This window comes from Erpetoichthys calabaricus, chromosome 14 (assembly GCF_900747795.2).
Source record: "Erpetoichthys calabaricus chromosome 14, fErpCal1.3, whole genome shotgun sequence".
Taxonomy (NCBI): Eukaryota; Metazoa; Chordata; class Cladistia; order Polypteriformes; family Polypteridae; genus Erpetoichthys; species Erpetoichthys calabaricus.
This window is the reverse complement of record NC_041407.2, coordinates 28,131,579-28,159,264: the sequence shown is the minus strand read 5'-3', so window position 1 is coordinate 28,159,264 and position 27,686 is coordinate 28,131,579. Positions and strand designations below refer to the sequence as shown.

The following is a 27,686-nucleotide window of genomic DNA, read 5'->3' as shown; positions in this document are numbered from 1 at the left end:
TGTGTTAACCAAGTTTCTCAGAAACCAATATCCCAGTTTTTATAACTGTAATAAGGATATACGTGGCATTTTTGAAACTGGGTTTCTGTTTATAACTAGGTTATTAAAGCATATACAAACATGCTCAGTGACATAGAAGCACTAGAAATTGTGCTTTGCATCAGGTGGCTGATTACTACTCAAAAAGCTAGTTGCAATCTCCACCTTAGACAAGAATGGTTGCAAATCCATATTAGGAAAACCTAAGAATGGCAGCTGTAATTTCATGGTCATCATTGTCCATTAAGAACCATTTTCAACAGAGCAAGCCATGGATGTGCACATGCAGAATTTTTACAGGATATAACAAAACAGGAATGTGGGTGAGATTTCTGAACAGATTTGGAATAGACCAACATAGTCAGGATACTTGGACTAGTATGAAATTGCATACTATTAAATTTGTCTGGCCACATATACTGTAGCTGTTTGCCAGTTTAGCTGCACATAAATATATTTATAAACCCCTGCCTGTGCTAGTGAAGTTCATCTTTGTGCCCCTCAGGGTCTGGTACAAGTGTTTCATCCGCAGTACATTCTGAGGACACAAAAGGCTACTACTTCAGTGAGAGAGGGGAGGCAAAAAGAAAGCACAAAATCCAAGAGGGATTGGGCATTCCCTGCCTGGCAGTTATGACACAGTGTAAAGCAGACAGGGTGCTCGCACAGGGGCACACATCACCCTGAGACACGCTGTCTCTATTAATCAAAGCTCCTGTGTGCCGATATCCAAGCAGCAGTGCTGAAATGATTAATACTTAATACAGCATTTAAGAGAATGATTTATGTGATCTGTTAGTGCTTGACACCATGCAGACGCTGCTCTGTATTCAAACAGAGAATTCTGCCAGCCAAGATTAGTAGAATAATTCATAACTTTATAAGAAATAACAGGTCACCTCCATCATTAAGGTGACATTGACCACGGGGAGTCGCTGCATATCGTTTTCTCCAGATTCATTCTGGCTCTTACAGGTGTCACTGACCTGACAGACTGCCTTCAATGTACCTATTACTGAAGCCCAGACACCTTCACAAACTCTGGTTACAGGCAGTCTGGAAAACTACAGACAGACAGACACAAAAACTTAATTCAGTCCAGATGAAAATTTGGAAATTGACTTACATCAATCTAAATATCATCTGAGAGAATAATAAAAGTGTCTTTGCAGTAATAAAGACTGGACACTGAAACAGCAGTATTGGATGGCCACTGCATTATAATGAGAACATCAGTACTCAAGACAACTCTGTTACCTCTGAGGTTAGGGAATTTGGAGGGGCCGCAGAAAGTGGTTTAATGACGTCCTTAAAGCCTAACTTACAAAATCACATACCGAAAAACACTGGCCACAGAATGGATGATGGAGACAGATTTGGTATTGCTGCTTCCAAACAGAATGTCCTGCTATGGCTGTTAAGCCTGTGGCTCAAGGACTACACTACTCAACGATCTAAAATGATGCCCATAACATTTCAAGTGACCACAGAAACAAAAACATATGAAATAGCTAGTGCTACTCCCTATTTTTCTGCTTTCTGACATATCTTAAGAAGAATGTCTTATTCCCCAAAAATTTCTCAGCTATTGTCTCAACTTGAAAAAGTGCAAATCAGAGTGGCAGCAACAGAGTTTGCATTCTCAGGAGGTGTCATATCAATCCCATAGAGAGCCACAATGATCCATCCATTCATAAATGGCTCCTTGTAAAGCATACATATTTCATTCTTTTCATAATTCATCTCTTGTAAATAATTTATTTCTGCTATTCCACACCACAAATTCATCACAATGCTTTCTATGCAATAGTTGCTGGCATGAATATCACAAAAATGAATTATTCTTTTTTTATTCTGGAAATGTGCAGTTTCACATGCAGTACATAAGTAGGTACTAGGGAACCTGATGTGTCAAGCAGACTTTCATTTATATACTAGTTTCCTCAGAAAACATGATTTAGGTGCTAAGAAGACACGTTCGGTCAGAGTCACGTAGTAGACCCAGAAGGAACCTGAGGTAGTCACACCCAAGTCTCCACTCACTAGAACATAATACTATAAATACACACACCAGTTATGATACATGCATACTTTCAGCTATAAATTTCTGCACTTCCTGAAGCATCTGTCACCTTCCCTGGCAGGTATGAGTCAATCCATTTTTATTTTATTTTGCACCTTTCACAGATAGAAAAATTCTACTGTGTCTTACAACACAAAAAAAATACTAAGTTAAAAGAGTATGGCAATAGTACAACATATGCAATAGCATAATGAAGCATCCAAAAGCAAACACAATCTCAAACCTGCTCAATAAAATTCAGGGTTGAGAAAGGATATGTGTAGTTTCAGCAACACTGGGAACAAGGCAGGAAACAACTCTGGACATGGCATTAGTCATTTACAGGGACCAGAGTCATATATTCACACTACTGCAGAACATGTCTTTGTCACTATGAGTAGCTGAGTAACCCAATGACGTGTGTATAAAAACACTTTTGAATCTATTGGTGAAAGTGCTAATGGCCCTTTACTGGAAGGAAAAGGGTAACTTGCAAAGGTCTTAATAGTGGTAAGTATTACATGTGTCCTCAACAGACAGCAACTGTGTGCTAAAAATATTCTGTACCACCTTCACCAACCTAGAAGATGGCAAAATATTGTACAGCCATTAATTATTGACTCTGTGATGTACCTACATACTGTACATTGGTGAGCACAGATAAGTCCATCTGGGCTTTTCTCAGACATTTAAGAAGATAAAGGCATGATGAGCCTTCTTGACAAATGATAAAATGTGTTGTATCCAAATCCAATCATCTGTGATGGCCATTATATAAAATATAAAGATGCTAACTCTCTCAACAGAGTCCTCTTCATTGTAGACGGGAATGCTGTCTGCCTCCTGCATACTGAAGTCCAGGACCGGCTCTTTGGTTTTGCTGATGTCAAGTGAGAGTACGAAGACCTGACCCACTGTCCCAGAAGACAAATCTCTACTCTAAGCCATCATTGGTGGTGATCAGGCCTACAATTTGGCACAATTAACAAATTAAATGGTGGAGCTGGAGATGTTTAAGGTGAGGCTAATCTTCATATGCTGATGTCTATCAATTAGGAGGTCCAAAATCCAGTTGAAAAGGGTTGTTCTAAAGTCTAAAATCATGTTAAAGATTTTTGACACAACATTGTTGAAACCTCAGCTGTTCTCTATAAAAGCTCCTGTAGTGCAGCAGTATTTATTTTCCCTATTTGCAAGGATGGTATAAAGTTTATGGCATCTTTAGTGGACTGGCTGTAGCAGTATGCGAACTAGAGGTGTTCCAAACTCACTGGAATATCCTGTTTGATGTGTTCCAGCACCAGTCTCTGAAAGAATTTAGTCACAACAAACAGTAGTGAGTTTTACCAATCTGTAGTGACTAATACATTTCAGTTTTGTTTTCTTTCAAGCAAAGATAATTTATGAAGCACCAGGGGACTACATACTCTCACAGTAATCACTTCAGGTGAAGAACATACCTGGAAATTTAACCTCCTTAACGTTACATTTTTTCTCAAAAAAACATGTAAAAACCATTGCATTCTTTGGCTTGAGAAAGTGGCATTTTTATTAAATCTCTTCTTTCTACTGTAAAACATGCAAAATGATACAAATAATAGTAATAATAATAATAGCACTTATACTAGTAATAACGATATGAACAGCACACTGCACAAATGTGAGTGACTTGAGTGTCAATTTCGGATTCACAAGAATCACTTTTGGTTTCACTGACCGTTTCAATTTCACTGTCTGAAGACAGATTCCACTTTGTCATCACTGCTGATGAGAGGTATTTCTTACGAGAGACCATTATGAGGCTAGAAGATGCCTCTACACTGTTGCCTGGGTAATGTTCAGGCCTGACGTTTACACAAGATGATTCTATACCTTTGCCAGAATAACACTCAGGACTAAAGCTTTTAGCACTATTTTTACAGCCCAAGAGATGCTCAGGTTGAATGCTAAGGAGGTTAATCTATCTTAAATGATCTATGGACATTGACTCATTTAAAACTCTTTTTATATCATCCACAGAAACACTAACAAATGAATGGTGAGATACTGCAGACACGTGCATGGAAAAATGATTCATACAATAAACAAAGATGATGAGGAAGCATTAACCAGTAGACGAAATGTCTGGATTAGTCTAAATTGTAAGCATATGTAAACCCTAACACAGTGTGCATAAATAACTGTTGCCATACTCAGTCTACAGGCTATTCCAGTAATCAAGTTTAGTGACCTGAATTGCTTTAATTGAGTTCAAACCTGTATTTCTTCCAATTGGCTGACATGAAACACACTGCTGTGAGCCTTCTGAACATTATAATCTGCAGATTCTTATCAGGATAAGCAATTTTCCCACAACTATTTTTTGATAAATCTAATTATAACAACAATTACATACTTAAACAAATCTGATGAGGAATCAAAATAATATTTTAGTTTTCCTCCACCTCTTTAATCCAGCACTGAACCACTTTCCATACTGGCTGCTCCCACTTTTTGTAAGCTTTGTAAGGTGGAAACAGGAGTAATGAGAGGTGTTGTAAATGTACGAGGTGAGGGCTAGAAGGAGGGTGGTAAGCATCTACTACTGGACTGCAATAGTGACCCAGAGTGTTAACACTCCTAGCTGAGCAAGTGATATGCTGATGAAATATATGACAAATATTAAAATTTGCCTTGCTGAAGTACTCAGCAAAAATAATTCCTCAGGGTGTAGAAATGTTGCACATATTGTTCAGCAAACTGCTGGTATTGGCTTTGTGTAGGGATATAAGAAACAATTAGTAAAATTCTAGAAAACTCTCAGTGAGGACAAAGAAGGGTGCATTTGATCAATACCTACTCGAGCTCCTGTAAACAGCTTTTGTAATGATTTTAACATTCATTCATTCATCACACATTGTTTATACAATAAAATACACACCACCTCCTCTTCTTTTACTGGACCACAGACGAAACATAACCAGCTATATTGCAGCATCTGGTGTCTCAGTGGATAACCAAGTATCCAAATACATGAAGCCAGTGCTGCACCTTGCCACCTGGTTTGTTATTCACTGACTGAACATTAGCCAGAAAAATGTTGAGGGTGAGTTTGTTCACACCTGTATGCCTCTATTTCATCCCTGTTTCCTAGCTCTCCTTGCTGGGTTATTCCCACTTGCATCATGCTGTAGATAACTGGAAATACCAGTTTTGTACTGAACCATCTGAAAGGTGAATCCTGAATACTTACTCCAAAGTATAAAAGGTTTTGAACATCATAAATAATAGTCAAGAAAATGGATTATGCAAAATACAAAAAACACATGAGGAAGAACATACAATTTTCTCTACTCTCTGATATCTTTGCAATGTGGTAGGAAAATTCTAATAACAAGAAAAAATATCAAGCAGATATGGGGGAAAACATGCAGACAACACAGACATAGTAAGATTCAAACCACAAGGCAGAAGGGCTTAACCAATGTACCACTATACTGTCCTACAGACACACTGTTATATATTGCAAAAAAATTATGGCACACCTGTTCAGATTTTCCAAAATCTCAATAACCAGCCAGAATTCTATGAATTGTATGTTTAGTCCATTCAGAAAGTAGGTTGATGCCCTAAGTTATTAGGCAGCATTATCACAGTCAGGTAACAACAGAGACAGTTTCAAAGTAGTGTGTGCAGTTTAGAAATGAAGAGAGAACAGGTGGGTCTTCTGCCTTCACATGAATGTTAAAACAGATGGAGCTCACAAAGAGAACTAAGAAAAGCGATCCAGGGAGTCAGAGCCAATGTGCTACATGAACACCTGCCAAAAGTTGTGTTGTGGAGCATTGGAATAGTAAGTAGGCTGGCAACAGAGAATCCTGGGTGTATAACAGTTTTATATGAAGTAACCAGTGTAGCCAGATCTTCTGTAAATAACAAATTTTGGACCTATTTCTGCTTATTTTTTTATTCATTTTACACAATTGTTAAAACAGTTCTGAGGACTAAATTTTTTATTTTTACTGCACACAGTATGCTGCTTCTGTGGAAACAATGCAATTCCTCAAAGGAAGGGGGTTATCATGTGGTTCAAATGCAAGTGCTAATGATGAAAATACTTGCAACGGCCAGGATCTTAAGTACAGTATATTTTGCGGTTGCTCACTGGACTAACAATGCTTGTTTGTCAGAAACCCATTTGAACAGACAGAAGCAAGATAATAAATCTTCGTTAGGAAGCTCCTTGAGTTTTTGAAGCCACAAAATCCCAGGGCTCACCTATCAAACCCTCTGTTTCTCCTGCCAGTTTTCATTAGTAATAAATTATTGAAATTGAGAGAATCAACACTGATTGACCAAACCTTGGTTATAAAGACAGGACTGACCAAAGGTTTAAAAAAAAGACACATGGGGATGGTAAAAAAAAAACATGAGGACACAGAGATAGCTATAAGCTGAAAGAATCACTGTGCCAGGACACAAGGGCAGGGCTATTGAAAGCAATGGAAACATCACATGCTACTGTTCCCACATGGCACTGGTCCATAAAGACTGATATTTTAAATGATTATATCCAGACATTATTACTGATGCAGCTGTAATATAACAAGAGGCGTACGTGACAAATAATTTCAATTTCCTATGAGCACTGCCTCTGATTTTCAGATAATAAAGATATAATTAACTGCTAACACAAAAGTAAAACATATTCCTAGTAGCCAAACACTACCTGCCTTCTAATTGCAGTATAATTTCATGGGTGGCTATGTGCTTGTATCACACATTTAGTACCTATATTTCCTATTGGAATCCTCTTCATGACTGCAACCCAAACATGAAGATCCGAAGAAACATTTTCTATAAGCAGTATCTTTCCAGTGCCAACGTCACACCCACCATTGTTTTGTTTGACAGCATTGCATCAGCACTATCTTTACCCTCTCGTGTCCTATATAGCGGAAACATGCTTGTTTAATTGACACATTATCAGCAAGCTGTGAAGGTCTATTTTCTCACTTGTTTGTATGGTCATACTCACAAGCAGGGCTGTGGAGTCGGTAGATACATCCTTCGACTCCACAATGCTAATGTGTTTTCCATGTTGATTGAAGGAAGGCAATATACACGTCATTTAACCACAGAACTACTGGCTAGGAAGCTGACTCTCTATCATATTGGCCAGTTTAAACAAAAGATAAGAACCCCTGAACAAACATCAAGCCATAGCACACACCTCCACCTACATCATTTCACTTGTTTACACTCAAATTAACTTGTTAAACACATTATATCGGAAATAAAATGAAAACACTTTTTGTAATGTACCATAATCCAGATTACAATATGTGAATGTCGGGTTGTATAATTGCTCGGCTGAACTTCACACTAGTAATAACACAACTATGCACTGGGTTTTATTCTTACATCAGAGAAATACTTAATTATGACTATTGTTTGTGAAATGGGACATTTGAACTTGCTGTATTTTTTCTCATTACAATTTAAATTTATTAGGAGTCAGAGGCGGTACATTTTGCCAACTCCGACCCCGAATCCAGTTACCCAAAACTGTCTCCGACTCCAACTCCGACTCCTCAACTCCGACTCCAGAGCCCTGCTCTCAAGTCTAGTGAGTGTCTCTCTCACAAGTACTAATTTCTAGAAACACAGGAAGAAGAGAGAGAGACTGAAGCACTACCACTAGCTAACAAGCTTACCATTTCTTATAGAATAGAGGAGAAAGTACCAGAAGAAAAATGACGTTAAGTCTGGCCCTGACACCACAAGCTCCGCCACTTTTGGCCACCAAGATACTTAATCCACTGTCTAACCGTAAGTCCTTATTCATTTTCAGACCTTCCCTTGAAGAGGACAGAGCACAACTTCTAAAAAGAAATTTCCTTTTTTTTCTTTCTTATTTAGCTAAGAGGAGCCAGGATAATGATGAGGACGTCTTTTCTTTATTTTTCTTTCAATTTTCCATTTATCTCCAACTGTACATTAAAAATGGTGACCCTTTCAGCCTCAACCCTTTCTCTTTTGTTTTTGTATTTCTTTGCAGTATGTGTAACCTGTTCAAAATCTTAGCCACAGAAAAAAGCTGACACGTTTGGTCATTCTGACCAACAGCTGAGCAGCTCATAACACAAGCAAGAGAAGTGGTGAAAGTGCTGCATTTTAAACTCATGAAGTCCTGTGTTTGGTGCAACAGATTCTTACTTCTGACCAATTGGTTTTTCTAATTTAGAAGACTTGGGGTCAAAGCAAAGCATTGCATCTGTCTCTTTCACCAAGACACTTTGCTGTCACGCAACAGCAAATGAATCACTTTACACGACATGCCATGAAAACATAGATAAGTGGGAAACCTCTCTAGGCAGGCAGCTAAATCCCACGACCTGCAAGGTCACAAAGAAAGCACACTGTCTGATTTAGTCATGCCTCTTGTCACCAGAAAAAGAAAAAGTATGTCTGGAAGCCCTCAGCTAGGTGGACTATAGCTTAACTACATGCACCATCTGCTTTGGGAATGTGAGCTTTACCTCAAAAGACAGTACACAGGTGTCTATGGCAACAATACCATAAATGCAGGCAAGACACAGTATCTCTTCTTCATCTTACATCTGTGGCCAACATTACAAGTAATGTTGCTATTGCACACTACAAAGTAATATATTAGCATTTTCTTTATGGAAATATTCTCTTTTCAAAATTTACATATCTTACAAAGCAACAGCAAAGCTCAAATATCCAGAACACAAGACCATACTTGCAGCCTGAGAAAAAGACAGAGACCTCTCATCTGACAGTGTGACAGGAGAATATGCAAACTGAAAAGTGCTAAACCTTTAGAACACTTAAATGTCCCCTTTACTAGAACCTTTATCACAGCATTCATTGAAGCAATCAGTGAAATTACAAGAGCTATCAATATCTTATTCTGCTCCTTTTAATAGGCTCTTTTGCAGTCACTTGCAAGATTACAGCCCAAAACATTTGATGCCTAGCAGGAAGACAATGCTATCTATTGTTTGATCAGCCAGAACATTGAAATTAATTGTGCATGTCTAACAAAGGCGCTTTGAAGAAATAACTACAACCCCCACACATTTAGCTCTCTGGCCAATCAAACAACTAGAAATGGAGACCCTGGGAGTCACCTGTAGTGACTTGCAATTTAAGGCTCAATACAATTAAAATGGTAACTATGAAAAGCAAATCACAACTAAAAGTGTAAAATCACTCAAAGCACTGATTCTATTCGATGTCTACATCTGTGAAAGCTCTGCTCACTGTACAATCCTGTAACCTGTTAACAAAAAAAAAAACAAAAAGGGACAAAACAGAGGGTGTCAGGCTAGGCTGTCATTCATCTGTTAATTATAATAATAGCATACAGAAGAACCAGAACTCTGTTTTTGTTTAAAAAGATTAAATATTTTCCTGTCTTCTAGTGAAAAGTCTTTTGTTTTCAAGATACTATTTTGGTATTTAAATTAGAGAAAAATGGGGAGATTCTCACTTGTCATACAAACAGTCTTGTACATTATTCACAATACAGTGGAACCTCAAGTCACGACTGTAATTTGTTCCAAAACTCTGGACGCAACCCTATTTGGTCGTGACCCGAAGTAATTTCCCCCATAGGATTGTATGTAAATACAATTAATCCGTTTCCGGACCGTACGAGCTGTATGTAAATATATATATATTTTTTTTAAAGATTTTTAAGCACAAAAAAAAGTTAATTATACCATAGAATGCACAGTGTAATAGTAAACTAAATGTTTACTTACTTCTTCTGGTCACTCCAGCTCCTTGATCGCTTAGCTGGAGCGACTGCTTCCTTCTGCCCCAACGAGTGGCCAAAACACCCCTGCTTAGGCGCTCTCTCTCTCTCTCGCTCGCTTGTGCTCTCGCTCTCTCTCTCGCGCGCTTTCACTCTTTTGCGTCCTCGTGCTCTCTCTCTCGCTCGCTGCGCAGGGAGAGACTGAACACATGTGGAAATCATCGGCGCATACGAACCGGAAGGGAAACTGGCTTGTTCGTCACCCAAGTGTGTGGTTGTGAACAGATGCAAAAGTTTGGCGAACTTTTTGGTCATAACCCGATTTGTACATGTTCCGAGATGTTCGTGACCTGAGGTTTCACTGTATCCTTAAATTGACTTAATCCAGTTCAGGGTTGGGGGGGAAGTCAGAGTCTATCCTGAGAGTATCAGGAAAAAGTTACAGTTAGATCCAAAACTGAATGGGACACCAGTCCACAGCAGGGCACATTCAAGCAAAGACTTAAAAAAAAGGCAATTTAGAATTGCCATTTTACCTAACACACGCATATTCTGAATGTAGGAAAACTAGAATACAAGGAGAAAAAAAAAAAACCCTTAGACATGGAGAGAACTTCCAAAATCCACATAAAAAGGGGAGTTGGTCTCGTCCATTACAGGAGATGGATGTCTGAAGCGGAGCTCCGTTAGCAGCGGCTTTATTTTCTCACGTATTTCTTATTATTTAGAGCAGAGGTTCCCAAACTTTTTTGCCCCGTAGACCACTTACCAATTTTTTTGTTTTTCATAGACCCCCTGCCTGACTAATATTGAATTTTCCTAAACTTATTAACTTCAAATGTGTTTTTGGCAACTGACACAGTGCTGCTTACTTTCATAGGGTTTTTTGTAGAGTGGACAATTGTAAAAAAAGAAAAACATGTGCAATTTTTATTCATACCTTTATTGAAAAGACACAAAATGCAAGTAAATATTTGGATTTGGAACGAAACAAATCAGAACCTAGTAAAATTCTTACATGTTGTGTCCGCTCAAGTGGACCACCATTTACATCTCGTGCACCCCCAATTTTTTTTCTCACTGACATAGACCCCCTGCAAGTCAAAATCGACCCCTGGGGGTCCGTATAGACCACTTTGGGAAACAGTGATTTAGAGATATCCTGTATTTACCCGACCTGAGGAGATTCCACTACAGTATATAAACATGAGAAACAAGAAAAGAGGTCAGAAAGTCTACATCAAAGTCTACACAGACATCAAGCCTAAGTGCGAGGTACGGCCTCTCGGAGACTGACCTGGAACTGGCAGATGAATGCGCAGACTTCCTAGGACCTCGCTCCACCGCATCGTCTCCAGTCGAGAGCAAAAATGGGGGTGAAGATGCAAGTGATGCAGGTCACGATGTATCGCCGATTTCAGAAGAAGATCACTAGAAAAGGCCCTGCAATACGTGCTCTCATGTACTCCTCATGAGCCCGAAGCATCAGCTGTAATAGGAACGGCAATTCCACCCACGGAGCATGAAAGCCAAAGCAACCTGTCCGAACTGAAAGAGATGATCGCAACACTGGCGACTGCCACCTCCACAGCCATAAATAAGCTTAAGAAGGATAACAAAGACCGGAAAATGCGTCTATTTAATCGTTTTGATTCGACCTTTAAAGGTATATTGGGGAAAATAGAGGAACACATTGAAGAAAATAGATCCAAACTGAAAAAACTTGCCGGTCAGCTGGATGACGTTACCAATCAGCTGGATGACGTTAAGCAGGCATTCACGGCTCGAATTGAAACAGCGGAACAATTGGCATCTAACGCCGATGAAAAAGCTACAGCTGCGAATTCCGAATGCAAAAAACTTGAAGACAGACTTGCAGCCCTGGAGGATGGATGCAGAAGGAATAATATTAGAATTGAAGGTATACCTGAGAAACGAGAAAGTACAAACCCAGTGAAATTTGCAGTAGAATTACTCTCTAAAATAATTGGAGATGACTTTAAACCAGATACCGAGATAGCAGCAGCTTATCATATACGCAGTTCAAATACCTTTAAACCTAGGTCTTTTATTGTTCGCTTTGAGCGACTACAATGTAAACTTGATGTGATGGCACTTCTCAGACATAAGCAAGAGATTATATTTGAAAATAATCTCATCCGTATTTTCCCTGACTTCTCACCTTTAACTGCTGCAAAACGGGCAGCCTTCTTCAACATTAAACAGCTGTTACGGAAAGCCGATATCAAATACAGCCTCTTGTATCCCGCCAAACTGAAAGTGGAAGTTCATGGCCAATTTTATGTTTTTTCAAGCAAGGAGGAAACTGAAAAGGAATTAAAGAAGCTGTTCCCGACACTCTTTTGAAAGACAGTAATGAGCCGTATCCTGTCATGGCATGGCAAGGAGCTATCACCTGCTGTCTGATCCATTTGTAAAGATATGGGTATTATAATCATACATCCTTTACTTGGACACTATAAGTTTATGTTTTAATTACACTTATAGACACGAGTGTGTGGAAGTTATAGATGTGAGTGTTTGGATGTAATTAAAGTAGGGTTTTTTTTTTTTACTTCCCCAAAGGAGACTGTTTAACATCATTCCCTTGGTTTATTATTATTTCTATTATTGCATTAGGATTCACTTTGCTTATCTTAGACCACTTTTCAACACCATTCCCAGGGTTCATTATTTTATTATCTTATTATTTTAAAATTGCTGAAGATTATATTTGAAGCTTAAAGACTGTTAATGATTATATCTTTGGCAAATAGAATTTGAACTTTAGCTGCAATGGATATCTCTACTTTTTAATTCTCAAACGCCGCATTGGGGGGTTGGGTTCGTTTTGTTTTGGACGTGCTCTGTCTCTCGGTATGTCAGAGGACTGGGACATTGTGAAGTGGGGTCTAGTCTCATGTGGGGAGGCAAAATGGGGGGGGTGGGGGGATAAGGGGGGAGATAAGGAGAACAGGCTATTTCTAATCTATCCTTTTAACCTTATAATTATAACTATCAACGCAACAATAGGCTGTATGGCAATTACTTGTGGGGAAATTGGAAATTAAGATTAAAACTGTCTCACAACCAGTTAAGACTATAAAATGACATTAAAAATTCAGAATCAATGTCTCCATGATGGGACAGTTAATTTTGTGAGCTGGAATGTTAAAGGCCTGAATGACGAGTTAAAGAGAAAGAAAATATGCTCTCACCTAACAGGCTTAAACGCTAAAATAGTATTTTTACAGGAGACCCACTTACTAGGCAAGGATCAATTCCGGCTACAAAAAGACTGGACTGGCCAAATGTTCCATGCTAGCTTTACAAAGAAAACTAGAGGTGTGGGAATTCTCATACATAGAACAGTCCCATTTGTAGCATCAGATGTAGTATTGGATCCTGAAGGGAGATATGTGATGGTCATGGGCAACTTTGTAAAATGTATCATTGTAAAATGATTTTGATAAATGTTTATGCACCCAATGTCGATGATAAGGAATTCATGCAAAATCTATTTGCATCCATTCCCAATGTGAACACTCATAAAATTATAATGGCTGGGGACTTTAATTGTGTTTTAAATCCACTCTTAGATAGGACTCCTGCCATAGGGGGTACGATATCTAACACTGCAAAGACAATTACACAGTTTGTAACCGACCACAACTTATCAGACCCCTGGAGGTTTCTAAACCCAAACTCAAGAACATATTCGTTCTACTCACCAGTGCATCATAGCTACTCAAGAATTGATTATTTCTTTATAGATAATAATTTCTTGCCTACGATTATATCTTGTAAATATGACACAATTGTTATCTCCGATCATGCATCTCTAGTTTTGGAGCTAATATCATTATGCCCCCCACACTCACCTCGCAGATGGCGCCTTAACCCACTTCTATTAACAGACGAGAACTGTACAGAATTTATTTCCAAACAAATTAGCTTCTTCCTAGAGACAAACACACCCTCAGAGTTCTCTACAGGAACACTCCGGGAAACTGTAAAGGCCTTCTTAAGAGGGCAGATTATTTCATATCTTTCCCACAGAAATAAATTAGAAACCAAGAAAGTGTCAAGAGCTAAGAAGTGAAATAACTAGAATAGATGAAGAACAAGCCAGGCGTCCAAGTGAGGCTCTTCATAGGAAAAGGCAGGCACTGCATACAGAACTCAACATCTTGACAACTAAAGAAACTGAGCAACTTATTTATAAATCAAGACATCATTACTATGAACACGGAGAGAAATCCAATAAGCTTTTAGCTCAACAAATCCACAAGCAAGAAGTTCGCAATGCAATCCCAGTAATCACCAACACTAATGAAGATGAAATTATTGACCATAAAAATATAATGCACACATTTAGAGACTACTATAAAACCTTATATTCTACTGAGTTAAAAGAAGACAACACACAGTCTAATGCATTTCTGGACACATTACAGATACCACAAATAGATACTTTTAGTGCTGAGGAACTGGATAAACCTCTGACCCTATCAGAATTACTAGATGCTATAAAGTCACTTCAAGGCGGGAAATAAGCAGGCCCTGATGGCTACCCTATAGAATTTTATAAGAAATTCTCCACTCAGCTAGCTCCCCTCTTATTGGCAACAGTTACAGAAGCTAGAGACAATCAAATTCTACCTCAGACTTTTCGTCAAGCATTAATCACCGTCTTTCCTAAACAAAATAAGGACTTGTTACAATGTGCATCATACAGACCAATTTCACTTCTGAATAATGATATTAAGATACTCTCAAAAATCATAGCTAGAAGGATGGAGAAAGTGCTGCCTTCGGTAATATCACAGGATCAAACTGGATTTATTAAAGGCCGACACTTATCTTCCAATCTTCGACGCCTGTTTAATGTAATATATTCACCAGCAAAGTCAAACACCCCAGAAATATTATTATCATTGGATGAAGAAAAAGCATTTGATATGATTGAATGGAACTAAAGGGCGGCACGGTGGCGCAGTGGGTAGCGCTGCTGCCTCGCAGTTGGGAGACCTGGGGACCTGGGTTCGATTCCCGGGTCCTCCCTGCGTGGAGTTTGCATGTTCTCCCCGTGTCTGCGTGGGTTTCCTCCGGGCGCTCCGGTTTCCTCCCACAATCCAAAGACATGCAGGTTAGGTGGATTGGCGATTCTAAATTGGCCCTAGTGTGTGCTTGGTGTGTGGGTGTGTTTGTGTGTGTCCTGCGGTGGGTTGGCACCCTGCCCGGGATTGGTTCCCTGCCTTGTGCCCTGTGTTGGCTGGGATTGGCTCCAGCAGACCCCCGTGACCCTGTTTGGATTCAGCGGGTTGGAAAATGGATGGATGGATGGATGAATGGAACTACCTTTTCACTACATTGGAGAAATTTGGGTTTGGCCCGAATATTTGTGCATGGATCAAACTACTATATACCAGTCCAGAAGCCTCAGTCTGTATTAACAACATTTGTTCAGACTACTTTAAACTAGAACGTGGCACCAGACAAGGATGCCCTTTGTCACACTGCTGTTTGCAATTGCCATTGAACCACTGGCGGTCCACTGTCGAAATTCTTATCAGATAAAGGGGATTATCCGAGAAGGACTAGAACAGAAAACTTCACTATATGCCTGCAGTTTTAACAGCACTTTCAGATTTTCAAAAGATTTCTGGTCTCAGAATTAATTTGAATAAAAGTATACTCTTTCCAGTGAATTCACAAGCATATAATATCAGATTGGACACCCTACCTTTTACTATAGCAGATCAGTTTAAATACCATGGGGTAAATATCACAAGTAAACATAAAGCTCTTTATCAACAAAATTTTGCCGTCTGTATGGAAAAAATTAAGCAAGACTTGCGTAGATGGTCAACCCTTCATCTCACTCTAGCCGGAAGAATTAACGAGCTTCTTTTTTTATTTCAAAACATCCCAATATATATCAATAAATCATTTTTTAAGCAATTAGATTCAACCATAACCTCATTTATTTGGAACTCAAAACATTCACTTATCCGAAGAGCGACCCTACAAAGACCTCAGGCAGAAGGTGGCATGGCTCTACCTAATTTTCAGTTTTATTACTGGGCAGAAAACATACAAGCCATAAAAACCTGGACACAAATAAATGAACATACACAGGCCTGGTCCACAATAGAAGTAAAATCCTGCAGCACTTCTTTATATTCCCTGCTCTGCGCTCCAATAAATGCAAGTTATCGCAAATATACTAATAACCCAACTGTGCTTCACTCACTCAGAACATGGAACCAAATTAGAAAGCAATTTAAGATGGAAAATCTTCTATCTGTGGCACCCCTGCAAGAGAACCACCTCTTTCAACCCTCGCAAACATATCCAGTTTTTAATATCTGGAAAAGATTTGGGATTAAATTGCTCAGAGACCTTTATATAGACAACACCGTTGCATCCTTTGAACAATTACATTCCAAACCTTCCAGCTACACATTTCTTTCACTATCTTCAAATTAGAAACTTTGTCAAACAGAACCTGCCCGATTTTCCTCATCTTGTACCCTCCACCATGTTAGAAAAAATACTGCTCAACCTCGAGGACTTAAGACACCATTTCTGCAATTTATAAAATTTTATTAGAGTCCCTTCCTTTTAAAGATCCAAGAGGACAATGGGAAAAAGATCTCTTAATCAATATATCAGAAAAGGAGTGGAAGGTAGCAATGCAGAGAAACCACTCGAGCTCCATATGCGCAAAGCATAGAATTATTCAACTCAAAATTATATATCGAGCTCATCTGTCTCGCTTAAAACTGTCTAAAATGTTTCCAGGGCAAGATCCAACCTGCGAACGCTGCAACCAAGCTCGTGCCTCACTGGGTCACATGTTTTGGGAATGCACCAAATTAACTTCATTTTGCCTTTCAGACAGCCTTGGTGTCACAATCCCTCCTAACCCACTAATAGCTGTGTTTGGTGTTCTTCCAGATGGATTTGAAATGGATAAGGACAAGCAAACTGTGATTGCATTCACTACACTTTTGGCATGCAGACTGATTTTGTTAAATTGGAAGAATCCTAATCCTCCTCTAATAAGTAAGTGGAAAACCGATGTTTTATAGTATTTGAAATTGGAAAAAATCTAATTTTCAGTTAAGGGATCTGTACAGAATTTTTTCAAATCTGGCAGGATTTAATCAATAATATTTTAGAATAAGAAGAATTTTCTTTTCCTTCTCCATTTATCTTTCTTTGCCCTATTAAACTCAATAATTGCATGTTTACAAGCCTTAAGTATTACTCCTTTGGCTATGCTCTCCTTCTCAGGGGTGGGGTTTGATTTGCTTTCAATCCTATTTTTTGTAAAAATTGATCCATATGTATGGAATGATTACAATAAAATTAATTTTAAAAAATCCACATAAAAAGCAGTTAGTCCAGGGTTTTAACCCAGGAACACTGAAGTCAGGGTTAAAAGGAAGTGACAAAGTTCCAATTTTTATTTATCATTTGTTACATCAATTCACGCTCAGATCTCATTATGCACAGTGTCATTGTTTAGTTTGATTGCTGTAACACTGTGTACTCCTGGGGTGTACATACCATGCGTGACACAACAACGTGCAACTTCATTCACACTCTTAGCATTACATTTGGTCTGACATTTGTTGTAAACAAAGACTTATCTACTGGACAACGTTAGTTTATCTGGCAACTTTGTTCGTAGTTTTTGGTTTTGCATTTGATCTTCTTCACTGATCAGGAGTTTACGTCACCACATTTTTGTTGATTGCTGATGTTCTGTCCTTCCTTATATGACTTCAGCATCTCCACTCCTTAAACATGCTTTTTTAATATTAAATCTTTCCTGTTAAAAGTACCAACACTGTAGTTGGTGCCACATTTAAAACAAAATTCAGCAGTGAAATACAGTTATATATATAAAATGCTAATGTCTGTCCATCTGCCACGTAATTACTTGTAAACTACAGGGGCTAGAACCTTGACCTTGGTCATAATCAAAAGCTTTTGACCTGATACATTATATAAATTCAAAAATATTGAAGTACCAAAGTGACCTGTGGTCAGACAAAGACAAAGTGCAGAGACCAATGATGTGCATCAAGCAAATTGTGGGGATCGGTTACTAATGTAGTTCCAGCAGAATTCTTTCAATTTAAAGGTAAGTCTTGTACTTGAATACACCAGTGGAAATTAAGGTGAAGTGCATATAGGACTGAAGTCAGAAAGCACTTCTTTACACAAAGAGTTGAGAGAATCTGGAACAAACTACTGAGACATAGTTGAAGCAGAAGCCTTGACAACCTTTAATAAGGTATCTGGATGAGATATTACCACAGCTTAGCTAAGAGCTAAAAAAAATGAGCCTGATGGACTAAAAGGTCACCCCTCATTTGTCCAATTTCTTACGTATATTTTATGTGACAAGGAACACCATAATAGGAAGAATAAGAAGAAGAAAAAGAAAAGTATCTGCTGAGCATCAAGTGTGGGACAATGAAAGCATGAACAACAAAGATGGAGAAATGCATGCCAAAGATCCTCAAATACGTGTTCAAAATTCATAATCAAGTTCTTACATGTGTAAACAAGGGGGGGGGGAGGGGGAGTTGAGCATTCTTTACATCTTGCCTTTTGTTGTGTCACACAATCTCTCTCTATTTCGAAAAGCCCATTACTTTACCTTCTAAAAACAACATGCTCATGAAAACATCCTATTTTGGAATTAACCATATTAATTGATCATCATAGGTCTTTTACTAGTGGGTAGAAACGTTTATTGTAATTAAAGCATAGTCCCCATAAGCCTATCTATTTATAACTGTACATATGTGTTTATTTTGCATTTAACTGCATAAATATTTGGGTTATCTATTAACACTGAATTAGTAAAATAAATAAAAGGAAACATCATTCTCTGGCCTAAGAATAATAATTGCTCTGACATTAACATGCGCATTATATGCATGGTGATGGAAGGCTAACAAAGGACATACATGAGCTTAGTTAGTATTGATTCTGAAGATGAACATGAGCAATTCAACTTCTCTGTTGAGTTCATTAACTCTTTGACACTCTCAGACCTGCAAACCTCTCAAGCTTACTCTTAAGAACCTTATTGGCAATAAAGGAATAGTCAATGGCACCAATGTAAGGTAGTGAATCTCCTTCAAAACAAACGTAGAGGTCACCACTGGATTTTTCATTGGTGAGAATTATTTTTTTTTAATTTAACATGTATCTGTCTACTGAAGAACAAACAATGCCTTTTAAAAGCTTGGTTTTATTTGTATATTATTTTAGGACCATAGGTCTGCATGTTTTCCTAGCATTATATTTAAATTTACATACATTACAATGCAGATATGAGTGTATTCCAGTAAGAACATGTCTTAAGTTTAAAGTATTTAATTAATTGTGTTTACTCGTTACAGAGATTCAGCTCTAGTAAGTTTTTATTGGTGCCCCAATTTTTTTAAATCATTAAGCTGCAATGAGTTCAGCTCCCAAAAAGAGAATAATGCTTTCAGCTGTCATTATTACAGGTGAGTAACAATGCCCCTACCAGTTCTCAGCTCTAACTATTGCATCTTCTTAGACACATGGCCAGGAATTTTTTGTGTGCTTATTAACACACTAGTGTGACCAGGCAATTTCCAGAGGGTCTGAAATTCACATTATTTTTAATCTAAAATAAAAATATTTTTTTAATTACTATTTTGTATAAAATACTCAAATTAGAATTTCGTGCACAATACTATGGCTGGGGAAACAGAAAACCACAGCAAATTGTGAAGCAGCAAGGACTGATTTTTGCTGTTCCCAAAGTTACAGGATGATCAGCTTCTACCAGACATGCACCACACATCAAACCTTGTCAATCTTGTCAGAACTCCCGCTTCACAAAAGCATTGTTCTGTTTTTTGGTGGGAAAATAGCATCTGCGCACAGCTATGTCTGTTGATAACTTGGCTCAACTTTTTTTTTTTATGGTCTGGATGGAGAGAAACTCCATAATTTCATAATTCATTCAGTTTCCAGACAAGGTTCAGGTATCTAATCCTAAATGAGAAACTTTCATGACATAATTGCACAATTATGTTCTATCTGTTTCATTCTTATGAACACTGTAGGATTGTACATTAGGATGTCTAGCTAAGTGCACTTTAGGAGCCAAATGTTTTGGCCTTATCCTCCTAGAAGACAGTAGGCCCTATACAGAAAAATAGCCTGTATGTTTAAAAGGCGCTAAGGAAACAAGCTGTTTTTCCGTCCTCGTACATAAAACAACACTAGGTTTCTTTCCAGAGATCATACTTAACTCTTAGCAGTCTCCATGATTGTGTCTCTGTCACTCTACTGCACTGCCTCTCAGCTCTCAGCACTGAATGGAGGAGACGAAGCCTCTTCACCCTCATGTCTAATGCATTCACACATCCTCCCAGCTTTCACCTTTAATTGGTAGTTGTGCAACTCGCATAACTCTATTTGAAATGCACTGCCGCCTGCTTTCCCCTCTAACACAGAGTCCCATTCTTAATTCTAAGGCTAACAGAACAGAGCCTCACTGTCACACTGCTTCCATACTTTTATCTGTGTAATAGAACCAGCTTTTCTCTAGGCTTCCATGCCTAGTACTGCTTCCACTCTCTCATCTCTTTCACTAAGCTCCACTATCTCACAAGCTTTCACCTCAAACTGTGAACCACTGTGTGTTTTCATTTTTTTTGCACAATTTTAGATCATACTGCTATCAGCTCTGCTATTGCTTATGGCTCGCAAAACTACAGTCAGAACAATGTTACCTTTATGCCATTATCTCTAATTTCAAGTCATTATTCTTGCCAGATTTAACCGTTAGGAACACATTCTCTCAATTCATAGTAGTAATTCAGGTTTACATTATCAAAACTCGGAGGTGGGCTCTCCCATCTCTGGAACTGAGGTCACCGAGGTGGTCAAAAAACTCTTTGGTGGCAGGGCCCCGGGGGTGGATGAGATACGCCGGAGTTCCTCAAGGCTCTGGATGTTGTAGGACTGCCTTGGCTGACACGCCTCTGCAACATCGCATGGACATCAGGGACAGTGCCTCTGGATTGGCAGACTGGGGTGGTGGTCCCCCTCTTTAAGAAGGGCGACCAGAGGGTGCGTTCCAACTACAGAGGGATCACACTCCTCAGCCTCCCTGGAAAAGTCTATTCGGGGGTCCTGGAGAGGAGGGTCCGTCGGATAGTCGAACCTTGGATTCAGGAGGAACACTGTGGTTTTCGTCCTAGTCGTGGAACAGTGGAGCAGCTCTACAACCTTGGCAGAGTCCTGGAGGGTGCATGGGAGTTTGCCCAACCAGTCTACATGTGTTTTGTGGACTTGGAAAAGACATTCAACCATGTCCCTCGGGGAATCCTGTGCGGGGCGCTCCAGGAGTATGAGGTACCGGACCCCCTGATAAGGGCTCTTCGGTCCCTGTACAACCGGTGTTAGAGCTTGGTCCACATTGCCGGCAGTAAGTCGAACCTGTTTCCAGTGAGAGTTGGACTCTGCCAGGGCTGCCCTTTGTCACCGATTCTGTTCATAACTTTTATGGACAGAATTTCTAGGCACAGCCAGGGTGTTGAGGGGGTCCAGTTTGGTGGGCTCAGGATTGGGTCACTGCTTTATGCAGATAATGTTGTTCTGTTTGCTTCATCAGGCCATGATTTTCAGCTCTATCTGGATTGGTTCACAGCTGAGTGTGAAGCGGCTAGGATGGGAACCAGCACCTCCAAATCCAAGACCATGGTTCTCAGCCGGAAAAGGGTGGAGTGCCCTCTCAGCATTGGGAGCGAGTTCCTGCCCCAAGTGGAGGAGTTCAAGTATCTTGGGGTCTTGTTCACGAGTGAGGGAAGAATAGAGCGGGAGATCGAGAGGTGGATCAGTGCGGCATCTGCAGTGATGTGGGCGCTGCAGCGGTCTGTCGTGGTAAAAAAGGAGCTGAGCCAAAAAGCAAAGCTCTCAATTTAACAGTCGATCTATGTTCCTACCTTCACCTATGGTCATGAGCTATGGGTAGTGACCGAAAGAACGAGATCGCAAATACAAGTGGCTGAAATGAGTTTCCTCTGCAGGGTGTCTGGGCTTTCCCTTAAAGATAGGGTGAGAAGCTCGGTCATCCAGGAGGAGCTCAGATTAGAGCCACTGCTCCTCTGCATCGAGAGGAGTCAGATGAGGTGGCTCGGGCATTTGATCAGGATGCCTCCCTGGTGAGTTGTTCCGGGCACGTCTAACCAGGAGGAGGCCCCGGGGAAGACCCAGGACACGCTGGGGTTTACAATGTCTCTCGGCTAGCCTGGGAACACCCCAGAATTCCCCCGGAAGAGGTAGTAGAAGTGGCCGGGGAGAGGGAAGTCTGGACATCTCTGCTCAAGCTGCTGCCCCCGCAACCCAATCTCGGATAAGCGGAAGAGAATAGATGGATGGATGGGACTATCAAAACTTCTCTTTAACTCTGGGTCACACTTCTCTCAAGTTGCCAAAACACACAGATAAACTGCCTTATTACTATATAGGTGCTACGATGGCTGCTGGCTCTTACAATGAGCAGGAAGCTACAGTGCCACCTGGCTGTCATGACCAAGACTAAGCCACACTGCATCTTGGCTCTCATCCCTGAGCCACTATGCCTCCTGGCTACCATCTCTAACACTGATCCACAAAGCCTTTAGGCTCTGCATTCCAGTTCTGGGCTTAAACAACGAGACTCCCTGCTGATAATTTTCCATTGTTAGTTAATTCATTAACAGCTTTATGAAATTCCATGAGAAAGCAGTATGGTTGCTGCAGACACGCAAACAGTTGCCATGTGGACAAGGCTAGAAAGGCTAGAATCTCTACAACTTGATAGGGAAGTAAAAGCGCTTTTTTTTTTTTTTTTTTACTTAGAGTTATAGGCGATATGCACAAGGCAGTTCAGAGGCTTGTTTTCCTTCAGGCTTTTATTTTCATTATTTCACTGTTTGTGTTTTTTCCAGCCAATATTCATTTTGCCTGTCTATGTGAAAGCAGATTAACAACTCAATTCCAGGCTTACGGCTGAACAAATAGAAAATGATGACAGCGCTAGCAGGTGTGTGTGAAATTAAAGGAACCGTAACTCCAGGATTACATTTAAATCCTCATAACCGGTGATTTTAAATTGGCCAGTGGTGCACCTCAGGCAGCTTAGAGGGGAATTCACAGCTAAAAAAGATAATTTATTTTCATGCATTATTGGATTGTCACTGGGAAACCTCTCGCCAGAGATTTAAGACATGCATCTAGCTTGACTAGATGGAATTAGCTATTTTGTCTCCAAGATACTGAATGGCCGAAGGTCAAACCGGCAGACTTCCGATTAAAACTTCCCAGATGGACTTCAGTGTGCTCACTTGCCTTGCTTGACTAATCACACAGATTCTGAGATCAGAGCTCGCTTCAGCAGCATATGTGCGGCTCACTTGTAATCTAGTCTGGATGCAAAAACACCAAAGACACCTGTCTGGGAAGATGCGCTTCATTTTAACAAAAAGCATGCCAAATGATATTTTATGCTTACAGCACAGCTTTTGGATCTTTCTCCAGTGTGTCTGACTAAGGTTCCACATAAAAAAGATGAATATCATAAATAGGTAAGCAAATGTAGGAAAAAAGCAATAGGTAAAGGTAAACCAAAATGATACTGACAAAAGTTCAATATTTTGTGTTCTCGACTGTCGGCAGCCGTTCATTTTCAACAAAGGATCCACTGCAAGTGGCCACCAGTACAAATAATAAACTGGCAAAAGGGGTATTTTTGATAAGAAAAAGATGAAAGTCAAAACTCAGTGGCCAACCTCAAGTCAGACTTAGTTTAAAATTTGAACCAATCTTGCTGAAGGCTCTAAAGACATGAAGCTAAACATACCAGTGTTGGTTAAAGTTTTGTTAAAGACACTAGGAATGAGCTGGCAGATTGATTGCACATTGTTCAAAATTGGTGGACCCACGCTCATTATCATCATCACAGGCCAAAGGCATTTTGAATGACAACACAAAGCAGAACCATCCATAGCGCATTGCTGTGACAAGAATGAAAATCAAAAGACAAAAAACATTTAGCTTGGGAGATGTAAGCTTTATTGAGATCAGTCTTCTGCAAAGAAATCTGTATTTCTTTGCCATGCAATTACAAAGCTTGTGGTGTAGCATGGAAGAACACCACCATGAGACAATCCAACAATAAACAAGGTCAGAAAGTAAAAGCCATGAAAGTGTGGCTGGGGGCTGTATCCCCTTCGATTGTCTCCGGTTTCAGAGGAGTCACTCCTTACAATTATTATATGCTGTGTTGTTAACTAAAATGGCTCCGTATGAATGAACAGCCACAGCCTGAGATTTACGTATTACTCCTGAACACTGTGAGGGATTGCCGGCAGTATATCCCGGCCAACACCCCCAAGCCGCCAGATGGAGCCATCCCTGCAACATGGAGGGGCATCGAATTCCAGCAGGGCATCATGGAACTTGGAGTATTTCGTCACAGCCCCGCTGGATAACGTGGGGGCCGCCAGGGGACACTGCAGGGAGGCCCAGGGACGTGTATTTTCCTTAAAGCCCAGAAGTATTTCCCAGTCGAGGGGACGGTAAGAATGATGTACTTCCGGGCTGAAGAAAAGAAGAAGTTTTCACCTGACCCGGAAGTGTTATAAAGTAACATGGACTGAGGGACAGAAACACTTCCAGGTTAAAAATTTTAAAAGGACTGTGGGAAATCCCAGCAGTGAGCCGAGTTGGGAGGAAGGGTGACTGAGCTGCTGGGAGTTGAGGACTATATTGATTTACTGATTGTATTATTGGAGTATTGTGGAGTGTAGGTGCTTTGTGCACATATTTATAATAATAAATTCATTCTTGGTCTTTTATCTGGTGTCAGTATGTCTTGTCCGAGGGTTCAAGGGGACGGTAGCACCCCCTATCTGTCATAACACATAATAATCTTTCATATACTGGAGTCACATATGCATTTTATTTTCAGTCTGTCATCTAAAAAGGACAACAGAAAGTGCTTAAAGCAAAACATTATTTCAAGTATAGTATTTAATGTAAGTAATGCTGTTCAACTCCTTGTCCATATCTGTGAGGCACATTGGCAAAGATAATTCAGCGCCGTTCCCAATGATAATGATGCTCACAAGTGTATGGTATCTCTGTCCAGAGGATGTATGCTGGTAAAGACACACCAATCTATGCATGGGAACAGATGAGCTGAACAGCATTACTCTTAATACTGCTTACTCTTTAATGGACTCTTTCTCTTTAAACACATCCAAATTGCTTTTCTGAAAATCAGATCGGTAGGACTCTTATAAAACTCTAAAGCTAACACAGCAGCCATGACTGAGCTATGAACCAGGGGTATACTTTCACCAGTAAACTGGGAGGTGAAGTCTTGTTGCTGGAAGCTATACAGTAGGCTTTTGTTACCTCTGAGGACACGTCTAATTTTTAATCAACTATGTATGTAAAAATGGGGAACAATGAACTCAAAGCCTTAAGAGCCTTAAGGATTCACTGATTAAAGTTTTTTTTTGAAGCAGACACTGCTGATTGAATTTGCTTGAACAACACTGATTTCTTAGATTACCCAGTGAAGGAAAATGGTGCAAACATATTTATAAACATAAATGTAAAAGTTAAACTGTAATGTAAACTGATTATTTTTTTTATTCACAAATTTTCATTGTCACCACTTTTCTATTTCGGTTATGCTATGTAGGTTTTGTCTGTCATGCTGATGAAGCAACTGCCCTACCACAAACTAGTACACACTTTTTTATATTTTCAAAGGAATAGTAAATAAATACAGTATTAAGCAAGTGTCCTTAATTAAGAGAAAAAGCACAGTCAAACTTGGCATTCATTACTGTTATTTATCTCTTTTACAGAATGACAACGTCAAAAAGTCAACATTGAGCCTTACTTGTGAATTCTGGTTTTACCACACAACCTTGACTAAGTACTCTGTCTGACATGGTTAACCTTACACCAGTGAATGCTGCTAGCACAAGATGTCCAGGCAGGATATTAGCAGCTGATGACCTGCCATCTGACTCTGCCCAGACTGCACTCCTCTGTCGTTACATTGTATGAGACAGCATTAGAGAAAGAACGAAGGCACGTAGCTCTTTGCTGTTCATTGAAAGTGCATATGAAGAGGTTTTCTACATGAAAAAAACCCAAAACTAAAAAGAACTTACCTCAAGAAACAGTGGTGTCTTTCAAACCTACAACTTCACTGCCTATTTCTTTTTTGCAATCCCTACCCCAGCTATTCACTCATTATGGTACATTGTGGTGAGCTCTCCTAAATGCAAAGGCACAATTTGCACAGTATCCACAGCCATTATATAAACACTTTCAAAGGACACTTGTCATTTATAAGCCACTGTGCTTTAGTTCACTGCTTTTAGCTGCTGCCCAATATAAGGAAAGACACAGTACAAGACTTGTTTAATCAAAAAAAAAAATGAAAAAAGTAAAAACAAAGACAACTGACACCCTTTCTCAATGGATAACTTATTATGTTCCAGTTGCTTACAGCCAGCTTGTTAAAGGTGTTCTGAGGCCTTCTGTGAGCAGGCTCTGCTTTATTATTCTGGGGATTGTTACATTAAGCAGTAACCAATAAGTACTGAAAAAAACATTTTCACTTTCAGAAGAGTTACAATGACTTAGACGTTACTTCAAGTAACAAAAGAGTCAGCTTTTCATAAAATGTACACAAACATCTAATGTTAATCAGTTGTAATCAGAAATACAACCTGGGACAATCGTCATCCTGCACTGAGAGCTTGGAAAGTATTGATGAACTTAAATGATAATAATCCTGAAGACCTGAGAAAACAGGATGAGGGTAATGTGACTTCTCTTTCTGTGTTTTCTTTGGTGTGAAAGAAGGGGCAAACCAATCAGGTCATGGCACAGGAATCCACTACTGAGATGTATTTCAGTTGTCCTTATCATCTAAAAGATGACTCTGGCCTTTGGTTCAATGAATTAACCTGCTGTACAAAAGTAATGATGTTTATGTTTTATGGGAGTTGCTTTAAAACAAGGAAATTAAATTAGCCCAAAACAACAACAGAAAAAAGAGGCTGAAAAAGAATAATCAGAAATCAAGCAGTTGCCATGATCCTGGGTGAAGAGTTCTGAAAAGTAATGGCGAAGCAGATGCTACACTCTCAGGTGAAGTTTTTGAACTCTGAGTGGTGATGGAAAAATAAGACTAACTAAAATGAGGTTCCTCCACATGGCGCTAGGCTCACACTCTTAAATGGAAAAGAACACAACAAACATGGAGGAACTCCATTCCTGTGGTCTGCGCACCCAGGTGTCTCCTTTAGGATGTGTACCAGTCACAGCTCAAAGAGATTCCAGAGCAAAGCCAAGCCCCAAAAGTGGCTAAAAATGGTTGCATGGTTAATAGAAGTGTGGTCATCACTGCTTATCCTGTTAAACTGTGGCCCCTATCAGTACAAACCTATACAGAAAAATCAGAAGAGATAATATAATGAGGACCTGAAAAAAAAATCACAAGCACACAGGAAATTTGAATATATAGTATTTATGTGGTCTTTCCATTAAATAATTTAAAGAGATTTCACTTTTGTCCTGCTGTCCTGTAATTATTTTTGCAGTCAGGCTTAGCTACAAAAAAAGTATTAAAAGTAAGTGCAAGGGTCAGCCTGGTAAAACAAGTGGCTAAACAGGGGCCAAATATATTGGGAGAAGTGTTGCATTAAATGAGCCATGACAATTCACGCTCTT

At 39.5% G+C, this 27,686-nt stretch overlaps 1 protein-coding gene across 4 annotated transcripts in view; it reads right to left on the bottom strand.

Moving 5' to 3' along the window:
• Nucleotides 1-27,686, bottom strand: part of LOC114664826 (receptor-type tyrosine-protein phosphatase U-like) — a 1,094,815-nt gene that overhangs the window by 884,912 nt on the left and 182,217 nt on the right. The gene's annotated exons all lie outside the window — the stretch shown is intronic.